This window comes from Chlorocebus sabaeus, chromosome 22 (assembly GCF_047675955.1).
Source record: "Chlorocebus sabaeus isolate Y175 chromosome 22, mChlSab1.0.hap1, whole genome shotgun sequence".
Lineage (NCBI taxonomy): Eukaryota > Metazoa > Chordata > Mammalia > Primates > Cercopithecidae > Chlorocebus > Chlorocebus sabaeus.
The window spans coordinates 20,407,267-20,421,475 of record NC_132925.1 but is presented as its reverse complement, the minus strand read 5'-3'; the positions used below and the strand labels follow the sequence as shown (position 1 = coordinate 20,421,475).

Here is a 14,209-nt window from a genome sequence, read left to right as displayed (position 1 = left end):
CTCACTTCTGCAAAGTATCTTATGTTGGACAAAGTCCCATCACACACATCACTTCATGAAACCTCTGTAATGGCATTGAGAACTAAGGAGAAACAGGCCCAATTTTCTGTTGAGAAGAATGAGACTTAATGCATATAGAGAGCTTCCCAAACTTGCCCCAGGTGGATGAGGTATTGTTTCATCTGTCTGCTCCCCCACTGGAAACAAACTGTCCAAGAAGTCATAGAAGCAGCAAGGAGAGCACTTTGGGAGGCTGAGGTGGGCAGATCACTTGAGGTTGGGAGTTCGAGTCCAGTCTGGCCAACATGGTGAACCTCATCTTCACTAAAAATACAAAAATTAGCCAGATGTGGTGGTGTGTGCCTGTAGTCCCAGCTACTAGGGAGGCTGAGGCAGGAGAATCGCTTTAACCCAGTGGGCAGAGGCTGCAGTGAGCCAAGATTGTGCCACTGTACTCCAGCCTGGATGACACAGTGAAACTGTGCCTCAAAAAAAGAAGAAGAACAAGAGGAAGAAGAAGAAGGAGGAGGAGGAGGAGGAAGGAGAAAACAAGGTCACTGTTCTTTTTGGCAGTCCAGCTTCATGCCCAAGTACACACACACGGAGGTCAATACAGAAGGAGGACCAGCAACACCAGGGATGGAGAAGTACCTGCTGAAAGGTAAGATGCCTGGAGGGAGTCTGATCCCAATACTTTCCATTCTTCCTCCACATAACCTTGTTTAGTCCCTTTTCACTCTGTCTTCCTCTGGTCTTTACCCCCAAGGTTTAGCCATGACATGATTTTGCTGTGAGCATTTTCCATAATTTTTTTCTTCCTTGATAACATTTTTAATATTATTTAATTTTCATTAATATAAAGTATTTAGGCCAGGTCCAGTGGCTCACATCTGTTATTCCAGCACTTCAGGAGGCCAAAGCAGGAGGATCACTTGAGGCCAGAAGTTTAAGACTAGCCTGGACAACATAGGAATATCCCATCTCTACAAAGAAAGCAAAATTAAGTTAGCTGGGCACAGTGGCAAACACCTGTAATCCTAGTTACACGAGAGGCTGAGGCAGGAAGATGGCTTGAGCCCAAGAGGTTAAAGCTATGGTCATGCCACTGCACTCCAGCCTGGACAACAGAGTGGGACCCTGTCTAAAAAAAAAAAAAAAAAAAAAAAAATTGATAGATCCATAGATACGCAGATAGAATACTCAAATCTGTCCTAAATGCACTTATTATGATGTAGCTCTCAATTTTGGTTTCTTTTAATCTGCCCTTAACAGTTTGCCATGATCAATAGTCTGAATTATGCCTGGCTTATAAGGAGAGAGAAAGAAAAAATTAGATAATTAGGGAAAAACTCCCTGAGGTGAAGAAAGACATGGGTCTTCAAATTGAAAGGACATATCACAAGCATTCCTATACACCAATAACAGACAAACAGAGAGCCAAATCATGAGTGAACTCACATTCACAATTGCTTCAAAGAGAATAAAATACCTAGGAATCCAACTTACAAGGGATGTGAAGGACCTCTTCAAGGAGAACTACAAACCACTGCTCAGTGAAATAAAAAAGGACACAAACAAATGGAAGAACATTCTATGCTCATGAATAGGAAGAATCAATATCGTGAAAATGGCCATACTGCCCAAGGTAATTTATAGATTCAATGCCATCCCCATCAAGCTACCAACGAGTTTCTCCACAGAATTGGAAAAAACTACTTTAAAGTTCATATGGAACCAAAAAAAGAGCCCGCATTGCCAAGACAATCCTAAGCCAAAAGAACAAAGCTGGAGGCATCATGCTACCTGACTTCAAAACTATACTACAAGGCTACAGTAACCAAAACAACATGGTACTGGTACAAAAACAGAGATATAGACCAATGGAACAGAATAGAGCCTTGGAAATAATACCACACGTCTACAATCATCTGATCTTTGACAAACCTGACGAAAACAAGAAATGGGGAAAGGATTCCCTATTTAATAAATGGTGCTGGGAAAACTAGCTAGCCATATGTAGAAAGCTGAAACTGGATCCCTTCCTTACACCTTATACAAAAATCAATTCGAGATGGATTAAAGACTTAAATGTTAGACCTAAAACCATAAAAACCCTAGAAGAAAACCTAGGCAATGCCATTCAGACCATAAGCATGGGCAAGAACTTCATGACTATAACACCAAAAGCAATGGCACCAAAAGCCAAAATTGACAAATGGGATCTAATTAAATTAAAGAGCTTCTGCACAGCAGAAGAAATTACCATCAGAGTGAACAGGCAACCTACAGAATGTGAGAAAATTTTTACAGAATTTCTTAATCTGCCAAAGGGCTAATATCCAGAATCTACAAAGAACTCAAACAAATTTACAAGAAAAAAATCAAACAACTCTATCAAAAAGTGGGCAAAGGATATGAACAGACACTTCTCAAAAGAAGATATTTATGCAGCCAACAGACACATGAAAAATTGCTCATCATCACTGGCCATCAGAGAAATGCAAATCAAAACCACAATGAGATACCATCTCACACTAGTTAGAATGGTGATCATTAAAGTCAGAAAACAACAGGTTTCTGGAGAGGATGTGGAGAAATAGGAATGCTTTTACACTGTTGGTGGGACTGTGTTTGAACTTTCCACAAGTTCAAACCTTGTGGAAGACAGTGTGGCAATTCCTCAAGGATCTAGAACTAGAAATACCATTTGACCCAGCCATCCCATTACTGGGCATATACCCAAAGGATTATAAATCATGCTGCTATAAAGATGCATCCACACGTATGTTTATTGCGGCACTATTCGCAATAGCAAAGACTTGGAACCAACCCAAATGCCCATCAATGATAGACTGGATTAAGAAAATGTGGCACATATACACCATGGAATACTATGCGACCATAAAAAAGGATGAGTTCATGTCCTTTGTAGGGACATGGTTGCAGTTGGAAATCATCATTCTCAGCAAACTATCGCAAGAACAGAAAACCAAACACCGCATGTTCTCACTCATAGGTGGGAATTGAACAATGAGAACATATGGACACAGGGTGGGGAACATCACACACCAGGGCCTGCCAGGGGGTGGGAGGAGCGGGGAGGGATAGCATTAGGAGATATACCTAATGTAAATGACAAGTTGATGGGTGCAGTACACCAACATGGCACATGTATACATATGTAACAAATCTACATGTTGTGCACATGTATGCTAGAACTTAAAGTAAAATAATAATAACAAAAAGAAAAGAAGATAATCTAGAGGTATGTGAAATTTAATAATTGTTCATCAGGAAATTTTGCTTTTCATTTATGGTTTTCCTTTATGGTATGCTTTACTTGTCAATTTTGGGATTTGAGGAAAATAATCCATCAATAATTGTTGAAAATGTGAGAATATCTTTCACTTCAATTTGTAGATAAATTAATTTTCATAACCAAAAAAAAAAAAAAGATAGGACATATCAGGAGAAAAGGTGTTTAAAAAAAAAGTTCCATACCTAGACATATCAAAGTCATATCTGGAACTTTTTCCTCTTTTTAATTTAAAATGTGAGGGTAGATATATAAAATGTAGGCCTATTTGGATATGAAGAATGTATTCTGAATTTTATGAGAGTAGTTAATAATCCCAACAGTTTGATATTTTTTGGAGGAATCTTTAAGGAACTAATATGTCTTATTTTAAGAGATATTTGTCTGAAGTTCAGAAATTCCTTAAATTTCACTTTGGCTTCTTTTTCTTCCGCGAAATTTAAGATAAATTAAAAGTAATATTTTTTACTGAAATGTAATTAGTGGTCAACTCTGGGTCCGAGATAGACACAGTCTCTACTAAGAACTGGATCTATTTGGCAACGCTAGTTGTTGATTCAAGTGAGAAAATGGACTAATCATACTTTCAGGTCATTGAGAGGGAATTCAGATGTCTCCTAAACACCTATGTTACTACCACGAAATAACTGCGGCACTGAGGGAAGTTTGGCTCCCAAAAAAGTGAAGTTAATAGCAGCTCTACAAAAATTGGTGAGAAAGAGTCCACCTTTCAGTTTAGTTAGACAAGTGAGTTTTCATGGGAATGAGGCAACACGATAAAAAAGTAACCTCTGTAAACATCCCAAGAAGAAGGAGTTTCCATCCAATTTATTTGTTTTTAATTAGGACCTTAGGTAGAGCTTTCCTCCAACTGTGACTGCTTGAGGCCAGTTCTAAGCGTCATCAGGAAAGAAGGACACCAGCCCACCTGTGAGGGTTTGGAACTTTGGCTGGGAAACTCCTCCCACTAGATCCATGGTGCTCAACCCAGGCCAACCATCAGATCTCTGGGGAACTTTTCACAGATGCCTTGGCCTCACTCCACACCTTCTGAAAGAGGATCTCCAGGGGCAGGACAAGCATGGGTGTATGTTTTAAATATTCCACAGGCAATTCAGCTGCACATCGGTTAAGTACCACAGGACTAGTCTGTAGGATTCTCAAGGGCAATGTGCTGTCTTTTGGAGGCAATGGGAATGTTCAGTGAAAAGAGAACTAAAATCAGGGAAATTTTCATATTCTTTGCTTGCTATACAAGTAGTACAGTTTACCTTTCTAAACATCAATTTCCTTAAGCATATCGTGTTTTTTAAAAATCAATTTTCTCATCGACTAAAAAGAATGTAATAAAATATTGTGTAGGTGTTTTTAAGCCTGTGGAATTTTACAAGTAGCACAGTTTACCTTTCTAAACATCAATTTCCTTAAGCATATCATATTTTTTAAAAATCAATTTTCTCATCCACTAAAAAGAATTTAATAAAATATTGTGTATGTGTTTTTAAGTCTGTGGTATTTCAGGAATTCTGGAGAAAGGTGCAGGCGTACCACGCGCTTCCTTGCCATGGAAAGCACCATCTTGCTGGTCACTTTTTAAAATTTATCTTGAAGGAGAAATAAACTAAGCCACAGAGTATAGCAATCTTTGCACAAAACAGCAGGAAGGAACGAGGCATTTGCCTCTGGACCTGTTGCCACTTCAGGATTTTTGATGGCACCAGAGGGGCCCAGGCTGCTCAGAAGTGGTGATGGGTGGATGTGGGAAAGGATTTGTTGTCTTCCAAGCTTTCACTGAGACAGCCAAATGTGAGAGTCCTTGGCAAGGGCATTGAAAGTCATCCAGCCAACAGTCTATCTGATGGCTCACAGAGAGGAGCCAAGAGAGAGGGAACAGTGCAAACAGACCTGTTCAACAAATGAAACCCAATACCACTGTTACGTCTTATAGAAAAGGAACATTCTTTCACTTGAGTGCCATTGTCTGTTCTCCAGGATACAGTATGTTCATGAGATCTCTGGGTCTCAGTGGACAGATTGAGATGTGTGTATTTTTTACTGCTGAGACTTTTTTAAAAACAAGGTCAGAACAATGTATAAAATATGGTCCCATGTATATTTTAAAATAATATTTATGTTTAGATCTATATCTGTGAATGGACTCTTGGGGAAGGTCTAGAAAAATGTAGACCAGACTATTAATAAAGGTTAACTGTGGGGAGAGTAGTGGAAGGGAAGAAAATATGTAAATAGAAGGGGAACCATTACTTTTGACTCTGTACAATCTATTTCAATTTTTTCAGCATGGGGATGTTGCTTTTTAAATTCTAAACACCACAAAAAGGTAAAAATAGTTAAAAAAAAAAAAAAAATAGCTGTCAGCCACCAATGCCATTTGACCACAAGAATACTTTTTCTTCATTGGAAATACTAAAAGCTACAAAGTGTAGGGGTTTGTTTGTTTGTTTGTTTGTCTCATTCCACTACCCAGGCTGGAGTGGCAGTGGTGTAATCTCGGCTCACTGCAGCCTCTGTCTCCCAGGCTCAAACGATTCTCCTGCCTCAGATCCTAAGTAGCTGGGATTACGGGCACATGCCACCACATCCAGTTAATTTTTGTGTTTTTACTAGAGATGGGGTTTCACTATGTTGCTTAGGCTGGTCTCAAACTCCTGGCCTCAAGTGATCCACCCACCTCGGCCTCCCAAAGTGCTGAGATTACAAGCGTGAGCCACTGCACCTGATCCAAGTACAGAATTTTTGAGTAATTCTATAAGAAAAAATCAGTACTTTAGACATAATTAGAAAAACGATGTCAAGAATGAATTAATATTTTTATACTATGTTTATGCTAATGATATCTACATAGAGACAAACATTATAATGGTTGATAAAAATTATTAATGAATTGCTTAACTATCCACATGCGAAAGAATGAAGGTGAACACTTATTACCTTAGGCCAGTTACAATATTAACTCAAAATGGAACAAAGACTTATACATATGAGCTAAAACTATAAAATTCTCAGAAGAAGACATATGGAAAAAGCTTCAGGACATTGAATTTAGCAATCGTATCTTAGATATGACACCAAAAGTGCAGGCAAAAGAGAAAAAAATAAAGAAATTAGACCATCAACATTTTAAACTGTTATGCTCAAAAGACACTACCAACTCAGTGGAAAGGTAACCCAAAGAATGCAAGAAAATATCTGCAAATAATATATCTGATAGAGAATTAATATCCAGAATATATAAAGAACTCCTACAACACACACACACACAAAAGTCCCTAATTTTAAAATGGGCAAAAGGTTTACAAATGGCCAATAAGCACATGAAATTATCTTCAACATCACTAATCATTAGAGAAATGCAAATCAAAACCACAAGATGCTTCACACACATTAGGATGTCTTTTTTTTTTTTTTTTTTTTTTTTTTTTTTTGAGACAGAGTCTGGCTCTGTCGCCAAGGCTGGGGTGCAGTGGCCAGATCTCAGCTCACTGCAAGCTCCTCCTCACGGGTTTACGCCATTCTCCTGCCTCAGCCTCCCGAGTAGCTGGAACTACAGGCGCCCGCCACCTCGCCTGGCTAGTTTTTTGTATTTTTTAGTAGAGACGGGGTTTCACCGTGTTAGTCAGAATGGTCTCGATCTCCTGACCTCATGATCCGCCCGTCTCGGCCTCCCAAAGTGCTGGGATTACAGGCTTGAGCCACCGCGCCGGCGATGTCTATCACTTTTTAAATTAAATACAGAAAATAACAAGTGTTGGTAAGAATGTGGAGAAATTGGGACCCTCGTGTATTGCTGTGGGAATGTAAAATAAAATGGTGCAGCTGCTGTGAAAAAACAGTAGGATGGTTCTTCAAAATATTAAAAATATAATTACCATATGATCCAACAATTCCACTTCTGGTTGTATACCCAAAATAATTGAAAGCATGAACTTAAATAGATATTTGTACACCAATGTTTATAGCAGCATTATTCCCAGTAGGCAAAAGATGGTGTATTAATTAGGGGCCTGGGTTCTGCCAAAAGATGGTGTACTAATTAGGGGCCTGGGTTCTCCAGAGAAACAAAACCAACAGGACGTACACACACACAAAAACAAACATACACAGAAAGATTTATTTTGAGAATTGGGTCACACAATTGTGGAGGCTAGCAAGTCCAAAATCTACAGGGTAGGCTAGCAGACTGAAGGTGCAGGGAAGACTTGCTGTAGTCTCAAGTTCAAAGGCAGTCTGGAGGCAGAATTCTCTCTTCTTGAGTGGAATTCAGTCTTTCTCAATTGAGGCCTTCAATTGATCAGATGAAGCCTACCAACATTATGGTGGCCATGTTCAAAGTCTACTAATTTAAATGTTAACCTCATCTATATTAGTCCATTTTCACACTGCTATAAAGAAATACCCGAGACTGGGTAATTCATAAAAGAAAGAGGTTTAATTGACTTACAATTCCACACGGCTGGGGAGGCCTCAGGAAACTTACAATCATGGCAGAAGGCAAAGGGGAAGCAAGGACCTTCTTCGCATGGTGGCAGGAAACCGAGAAAGCAAGAGGGGAAGATCCCCTTATAAAACCATCAGATCTCATGAGAACTCATTCAGTATCACGAGAACAGCATGGGGGAAACCATCCCCATGACCCAATCACCTCCCACCAGGTCCCTCCCTCTCCAAGTGGGGATTATGGGGATTACAATTCAAGATGAGGTTTGGGTGGGGACACAAAGCCAAACCATATCATCATCTAAAAAATACCTTCAAAGAAACATTTAGAATAATGTTTGGCCAAATAGCTCAGTACTGTGGCCTAGACAAGTTGATGCATAATTAACCGTCACAGGTGAAAACAATCTAAGTCCCTCTACCAACGAATAAATGGATAAACACAAGATGGTATATACATACAATGAAATATTATTCCACCTTAAAAAGGAAGGATATTCTGGCACATACCACAACATGGATGATACTTGAAGACATTTTGCTAAATGAAATAAGCTAAACATAAAAGAATACATATGATATAATTCCATTTATATGAGGTACCTAGAATAGTCAAATTCATAAAAATAGAAAGTAGAATATTGGTTCCAGAAGCTGATAAAGTAAGGGGTACAGAGATTTATTGTTTATAAAGTTTCAGTTTGGGAAGATGAAAAATGTCTGGAGATGGATGCTGGTGATAGTTAAACAACAATGTGAATGTACTTAATGCCATTGAACTGTACACTTAAAAATGGTTAAGATGGTAAATTTTATGTTATTAAATATTTTACCACAATAAAAAAAGAATTGCTTACATGTACAGGCTTTACTGTGAGCCAGTCAATGTACTGAATGCTCTCCATGGATTTTCTCACGTGATGCGTACGAGTATCCCCATTTTACGGGTAATAAAACCATCTAGAGGAAAGTGACTTGCCCAAGGCCACGTTGGTAAGAATCAGATCTGGAATTCAAACCCTCACAGTCTGACTTCAAAGCCTGTGTGCTCAGTCACTATGCCATACTGAAAAGAGCAGCTACCTTAGATAAAGAGCAAACTAAAACATTTTTCGAATATTTTAAAGTTGATTCAATACACAAAATATTTGAGGAATGAATTCCCAAAAAGATAGATGCCAAATCCAGAATGGGTATGATTAATAACTATACACCTAAAATAGCCCTTCATTGATATTCACCATGAGAAGTTCTTAGCTCAAAACCACAGCGTCTCCAGAAATAAAAAGAGAAAGGGGGAGGCCCCAAAAGCAGGAGTAGAATGTTTACCTGGCGTCTGCCTCATGTTCCCATGAGTCTTGAGAGACTGCAGAGTTTCTCTATTTATTTTTTTAAATAAAAATAGTGCGGTCACAACTTCCTTTTTCAAAGGGGACAGTTATTCAAGTGACATGGACTGAGCATCTACTAGACAACCAGATGCTATGTGGGTTTTGTTCAAACAAGGTGAAAAGACAGAGTGCATGTCTGCAATGAGATCCAAATGTCTCCTGTTTCCATGTGGAGCACATTTCATAGACAAGATTCACGTTGATATTCTGGCCCCACCAGGCAAATTTTATCAACTAAATATCTCCAAATATGCCCTTTCTCCAATGATCTTCCTTCCATGTACTTCTGAATTATCACCACCACAAACAAGAAAAGCAGTCATAGCTGTATTATACCTAAGGTAGAGTATATAGCCCATTGGTTAAGACTTGGGCTCCAAAGTTAGACTGGGTCTACACCTGCCACTTGTTCACTATGTAATCTTGGGCAAATTTCTTAAACTTCCTTTGCTCCTGTCTCCCCAACTAGAAAAACAGGATACAAATAGGTACCAACCCTCACAGGAGACTGTGAGGAGGACATGACCATTATTGGAACGTCCACCATGTATTAAGTGATCAGAAAATATTAGTCATAGATGTGTCAAATAGCCATATGTGAATAATGGACTGTTCCAGGGATCAGGGGAGAAGAATAAATGATCAACCGAGAGAAAAAGGGCCTTTAGAGATCATTTCACAGATGATGGCAAGGAGGACCACAAGGGTTCAATGTCTTGCCTGAGGTCACACTGGTGGTCAACAGCAGCGCCAGGCATACCTCTCTACCACAGAACAATGCTCTCAGGAAAGAGAAAGCAAGGGAACTCCAAGCTGATCCTTCACTTAGGTGCATATTACAGTTTTTATCTACTTCAATAGTGGTAAATTATGAAGTTATATGTGTTAAAATATGAGTAGATGATTCTATCAGCAGGATGAGAAAGAGCTACTCGGCACACACTATGGGCGTGTATGTGGATGGGGAGGGTTGTAACAATCACGTCCATGTCAAAGACTTTAGGGCATGGCCTGTTAACAAAAAGCAGCCTGGGTAACTGCCCTGAGCACCAGACCACTTAAGCCAAGCTCCAAGACAGCCACCATGGAATGAGTCCAAAACGTAGGGCCCAGACTCACTGCCCATCCCTGCCCGCCCAACCTGCAGAACCTGGATGGATGCAGTGGAGCCGATGGGAAGGGAATGCTGGGCAAGAGAGGAGACGGGACCCCGGAGAAGAGATGGAGTATTCCAGAAACATCTCTTCTGTGTAACTGCTGACAGTTCGGCTTGCCATCTCCCCACCAATCTACCTCCCAAGCCTCTCTGTCCTTATCAGGTAATTCACACCGTCCCTTCCCACCTCTCCCACCTTTCCAAACTTTCCTCCAACTAACCTCCCACAGATTATCCCAATGTCCCAACATCCACAAGATAGCTCCTCACTTTCCAGTCATAGTGCCTTTGCCCCTGCAAAGGGTCTCCTTCCTCCTAAAATGTTCCTGCTCCTCTATAATCCCTTCCCTTCCTCCCATTCCCAAACCAAAACTGTTTGTCAAAACCCATTCCCAGAAACACAAGTCCTTCCGTGAAGCCATCTTACAACAGATGGCCTTTTCCTATCCCCTGCACTTCCAGAACCTTCTAGATCTTCCTAAGATCAATTCTACCTCACTCCTCATTCAAGACTCTCCTTATAGCCTCATACAATGCTGGCTAGCAAGTGGTCAGCACTCAGTTAATACCAATTGCTACAGCAGAAGTCAGAACGGCAGCTGGGGAAACTGATGTGCAACATCGCAGGCTGGGAAGGAAGGTAACAAAGAGTGAGTACAACAGCAAAGACATACTGTGGGACTATGGGCCAGAACTATTCCAAGTGTTTAATGTATGCTAACTCAGTCCTCGAGACAACCCCATGATGTAGGTGCCATTATTATTAGCACATTACAGAGGACGGAACTGAGAAGGAAACTCACCAGAGAAGAGGAAACTCTCCATGTTACAGAGGAGGAAGCTGAGGCACAGGGGGGCTGAGTAACTCACCCTAGGTAACTTACTGTGGGACTGTGAATTGAACCAGGCCGGCTGGCTCTTTACATTGCTTCTCTGCAACCCTGTTCCTTCTAAACCTGCTTCCCTGCAAATCATTTGAGCTGCTCCATCCACTTTGTATGCATTGTCTTTCTGAATCAAAAACACACTCAGATTTGTTTTTTGTTTTTTTTGTTTTATGTTTTTTATTTTTTTGAGATGGAGTCTCACTCTCTCACCAGAGCTGGAGATGGCTGGAGTGCAGTGGCGTGATCTTGGCTCACTGCAATCTCTGCCTCTTGGGTTCAAGTGATTCTCTTGCCTCAGCCTCCTGAGTTGCTGGGACTACAGGCATGCACCACCACACCCAGCTAATTTTTGTATTTTTAGCAGAGGCAGTGTTTCACTATGTTGGCCAGGATGGTCTGGATCTCCTGACCTCATGATCAACCTGCCTTGGCCTCCCAAAGTGCTGGGATTACAGGCATGAGCCACCTCACCCAGCCTGCAACTTTTAATTATCGTACTAAATTCCCATCTACTGCTTTCTGAGCCAAAAATTAAAGATCCATTCTATCCAGCTCTCCCGTGACAGTAAATAACATAAGACAAAAGTCTCAAATCCAAAACATTGCTTAAACAGAGGGGATTATAGATGTTTCAGATGGAGTAGGTCTCAGGCTACTCACCTAACTCAATATTTTTCATCATTCTCTTTCTAAATCCTGAAATGTATACCGGAGCTATCTGCAAGCATGTACGTATAACAATTGCATATTATTTTGATAGAGTTATTGTTTTAATATACAATTATAAGGTCGGGTACAGTGGTTCACATCTGTAATCCCAGCACTTTGGGAGGCCAAGGCAGGCACATAACCTGAGATCAGGAGTTCAAGACCAGCCTGGCCAACATGGCGAAACCCCGTCTTTACTAAAAATACAAAAATTAGCTGGGCGCAGTGGCGGGCATCTGTAACCCCAGCTATTTGGGAGGCTGAGTCAGGAGAATCGCTTGAACCCGGGAGGCAGAGGTTCCAGTGAGCCGAGATCGCGCCATTGCACTCCAGCCTTGGCGACAAGAGCGAGACTCTGTCTCAAAAACAACAACAACAACAACAACAAAATGTAGCGTATATAGAGTATATATACTATATCGCATACATAGTATAAATGTAGTATATATACTATATTATATAGTGTGTATATATACTATATAACATATATACGATTATAAGTTTATGAACACACAGGTGGTCTGTCACATGTTTGTTTTTTAACTTTTATAAAGGAATTCAGGTATCCCACTATGGATGGGAGAATACGGAAAATACACATATTTGACTTGCAACTACCTCCAGATTTAAGTGAAAAATCCAGCAACTACTTGCATAATCCAAGTTTTACATAATTTCTATTAAACACCCTATTAACAGAAGCAAACGTGTTAATTCTGAATAGATCAGATAAATTTCTCAATCTCCCATCAAAACAGTCCCAGAGTCAGGGGATAGAAAACGATTTTGGCTTTACAAATGTCCACAGTATTTTCACAGAAAGAAAATAGAGAAATAAATTTATCAATAGATTAAATTTTGGAGTTAGAGGTTTACAACAGGATATCAATCAAATTTCTGTTCCCAGTATATTTAAAACTAACGCACAAAAAAAAAAAAAAAAGAATAGCAAGCCAAAAAAATTAAATTAGAATGTTAGTGAAACGGAAGAGAAGGGAGAGAAGGGTCCAGTTTGTCAGAGCAAGTGTTACTTTTCTCCCCTTGATGAAGAGAAAGCTGGTGAGAACAGCAAAAGACACAGGATAGAGATCACAGCAAGAGAAATATGATATCCAGCACGTATCCAAAACTTACCCAACTTGGTCTGTTTACTCAACGCTTTATTTTTCCCACTTTGCCAGTTTAAAGTCAGACAGCGGCTAGGCTTTTGTTGTTGCTGTTTCTGTTCTTTTGATCCCAGAGCCCCATGAAAATTGAACCGTGTGTTGGATGGGATCTGGCCACGTCTCGCATTAGGGATGGAAAAAGTTTTAAACTTGGGTTGCTTCTTTGGGAAAACGAATAAATATTAAGTGGCGAGAAGGAGAGGACGTGGGGGACGTGCTCGGCTGACGTCGGCCCGCAAGGGGGCCGCACAGCTTCTCAGCACAGCTGTCCAGATGTGTTTCATCTGTTCCGCCCGCGGGGCACGAGCCTCGGCGGCCGCGGCTGGCATAAGCCCCAGCTCATTGGTGGCCGCGGCTCCTCACTTGCCGCGGATTGGCCGGGCGACCCGCCACTCCTGAGGGCCTCGGGCCCGCCCCTCCCGCAGGCCCTCTGGTTGCATCCTAAGGGAACGTGGAAGTGCAGCGCCGTCGCTGATGTGGCACTCGGCGGCTGCAAGCCCGGGACGGCTCGGGGCCGAGAGGGAGGTTGCCTACTTCCAGGTCTTTCCCCTGCCCCGAACCTGTTACGCCCCTCCTTTTAGACAGACCGCTTTGTTTAAACAGGATGATTTGTAGCCGTTTGGGGGGCTGAAAACAAGGCGGATGATTTGTAGCCGTTTGGGGGCTGTAAATAAGACGCGCCTGGTGCTTGGAGTGGAAGCGGCTGGGGCTCCGGGCTGCCCACGCCCCCAAAGGGCGTTCAGGCCACGCCTTGGGATTCCTCTCCCGTCACTTTCTCCAGGGAGCAAATAATAGGGCCCAATACCCTGGGGATGGTATTCTTTCTTTCTGTGGAGGGAAAACCTTAATGAACGCTTCATTGAAGTCCTTACTAACCAGAATTGAAGTTGTTCCTGCGGACATGACCAGGGCTGAGTATGAGAATGGTTCGGCAGACCTGCTTGGTTTTTTGTGTTGAGTGATGGTCGTTGTAGGGAACCGAGAAACGCTGCTTTGTTATGTGAGAATTGAGAAAGGACTGCGCCAAACGTTGCTTTGAACTTGGGAAAGTTAGTTGGAGATTTAACCAGTTTTTTGATTAGTAGGTCAGGAGGAGAGGAGGAAAGAAGAGATCCGCAAATCAATTG

At 41.2% G+C, this 14,209-nt stretch overlaps 1 protein-coding gene across 2 annotated transcripts in view; it reads right to left on the bottom strand.

The window, feature by feature from the left end:
• Window positions 1-13,400, bottom strand: part of TMEM45A (transmembrane protein 45A) — a 79,350-nt gene extending 65,950 nt beyond the window's left edge. The window contains exon 1 of one of the 2 annotated variants that reach the window (XM_007986051.3): window positions 13,051-13,400. The gene's annotated coding sequence lies outside the window, so the exon portion shown is untranslated. The remainder of the gene's footprint in view (window positions 1-13,050) is intronic. The other variant, XM_007986050.3, reaches the window with a different exon arrangement.
• Window positions 13,401-14,209: the final 809 nt, after the last annotated feature.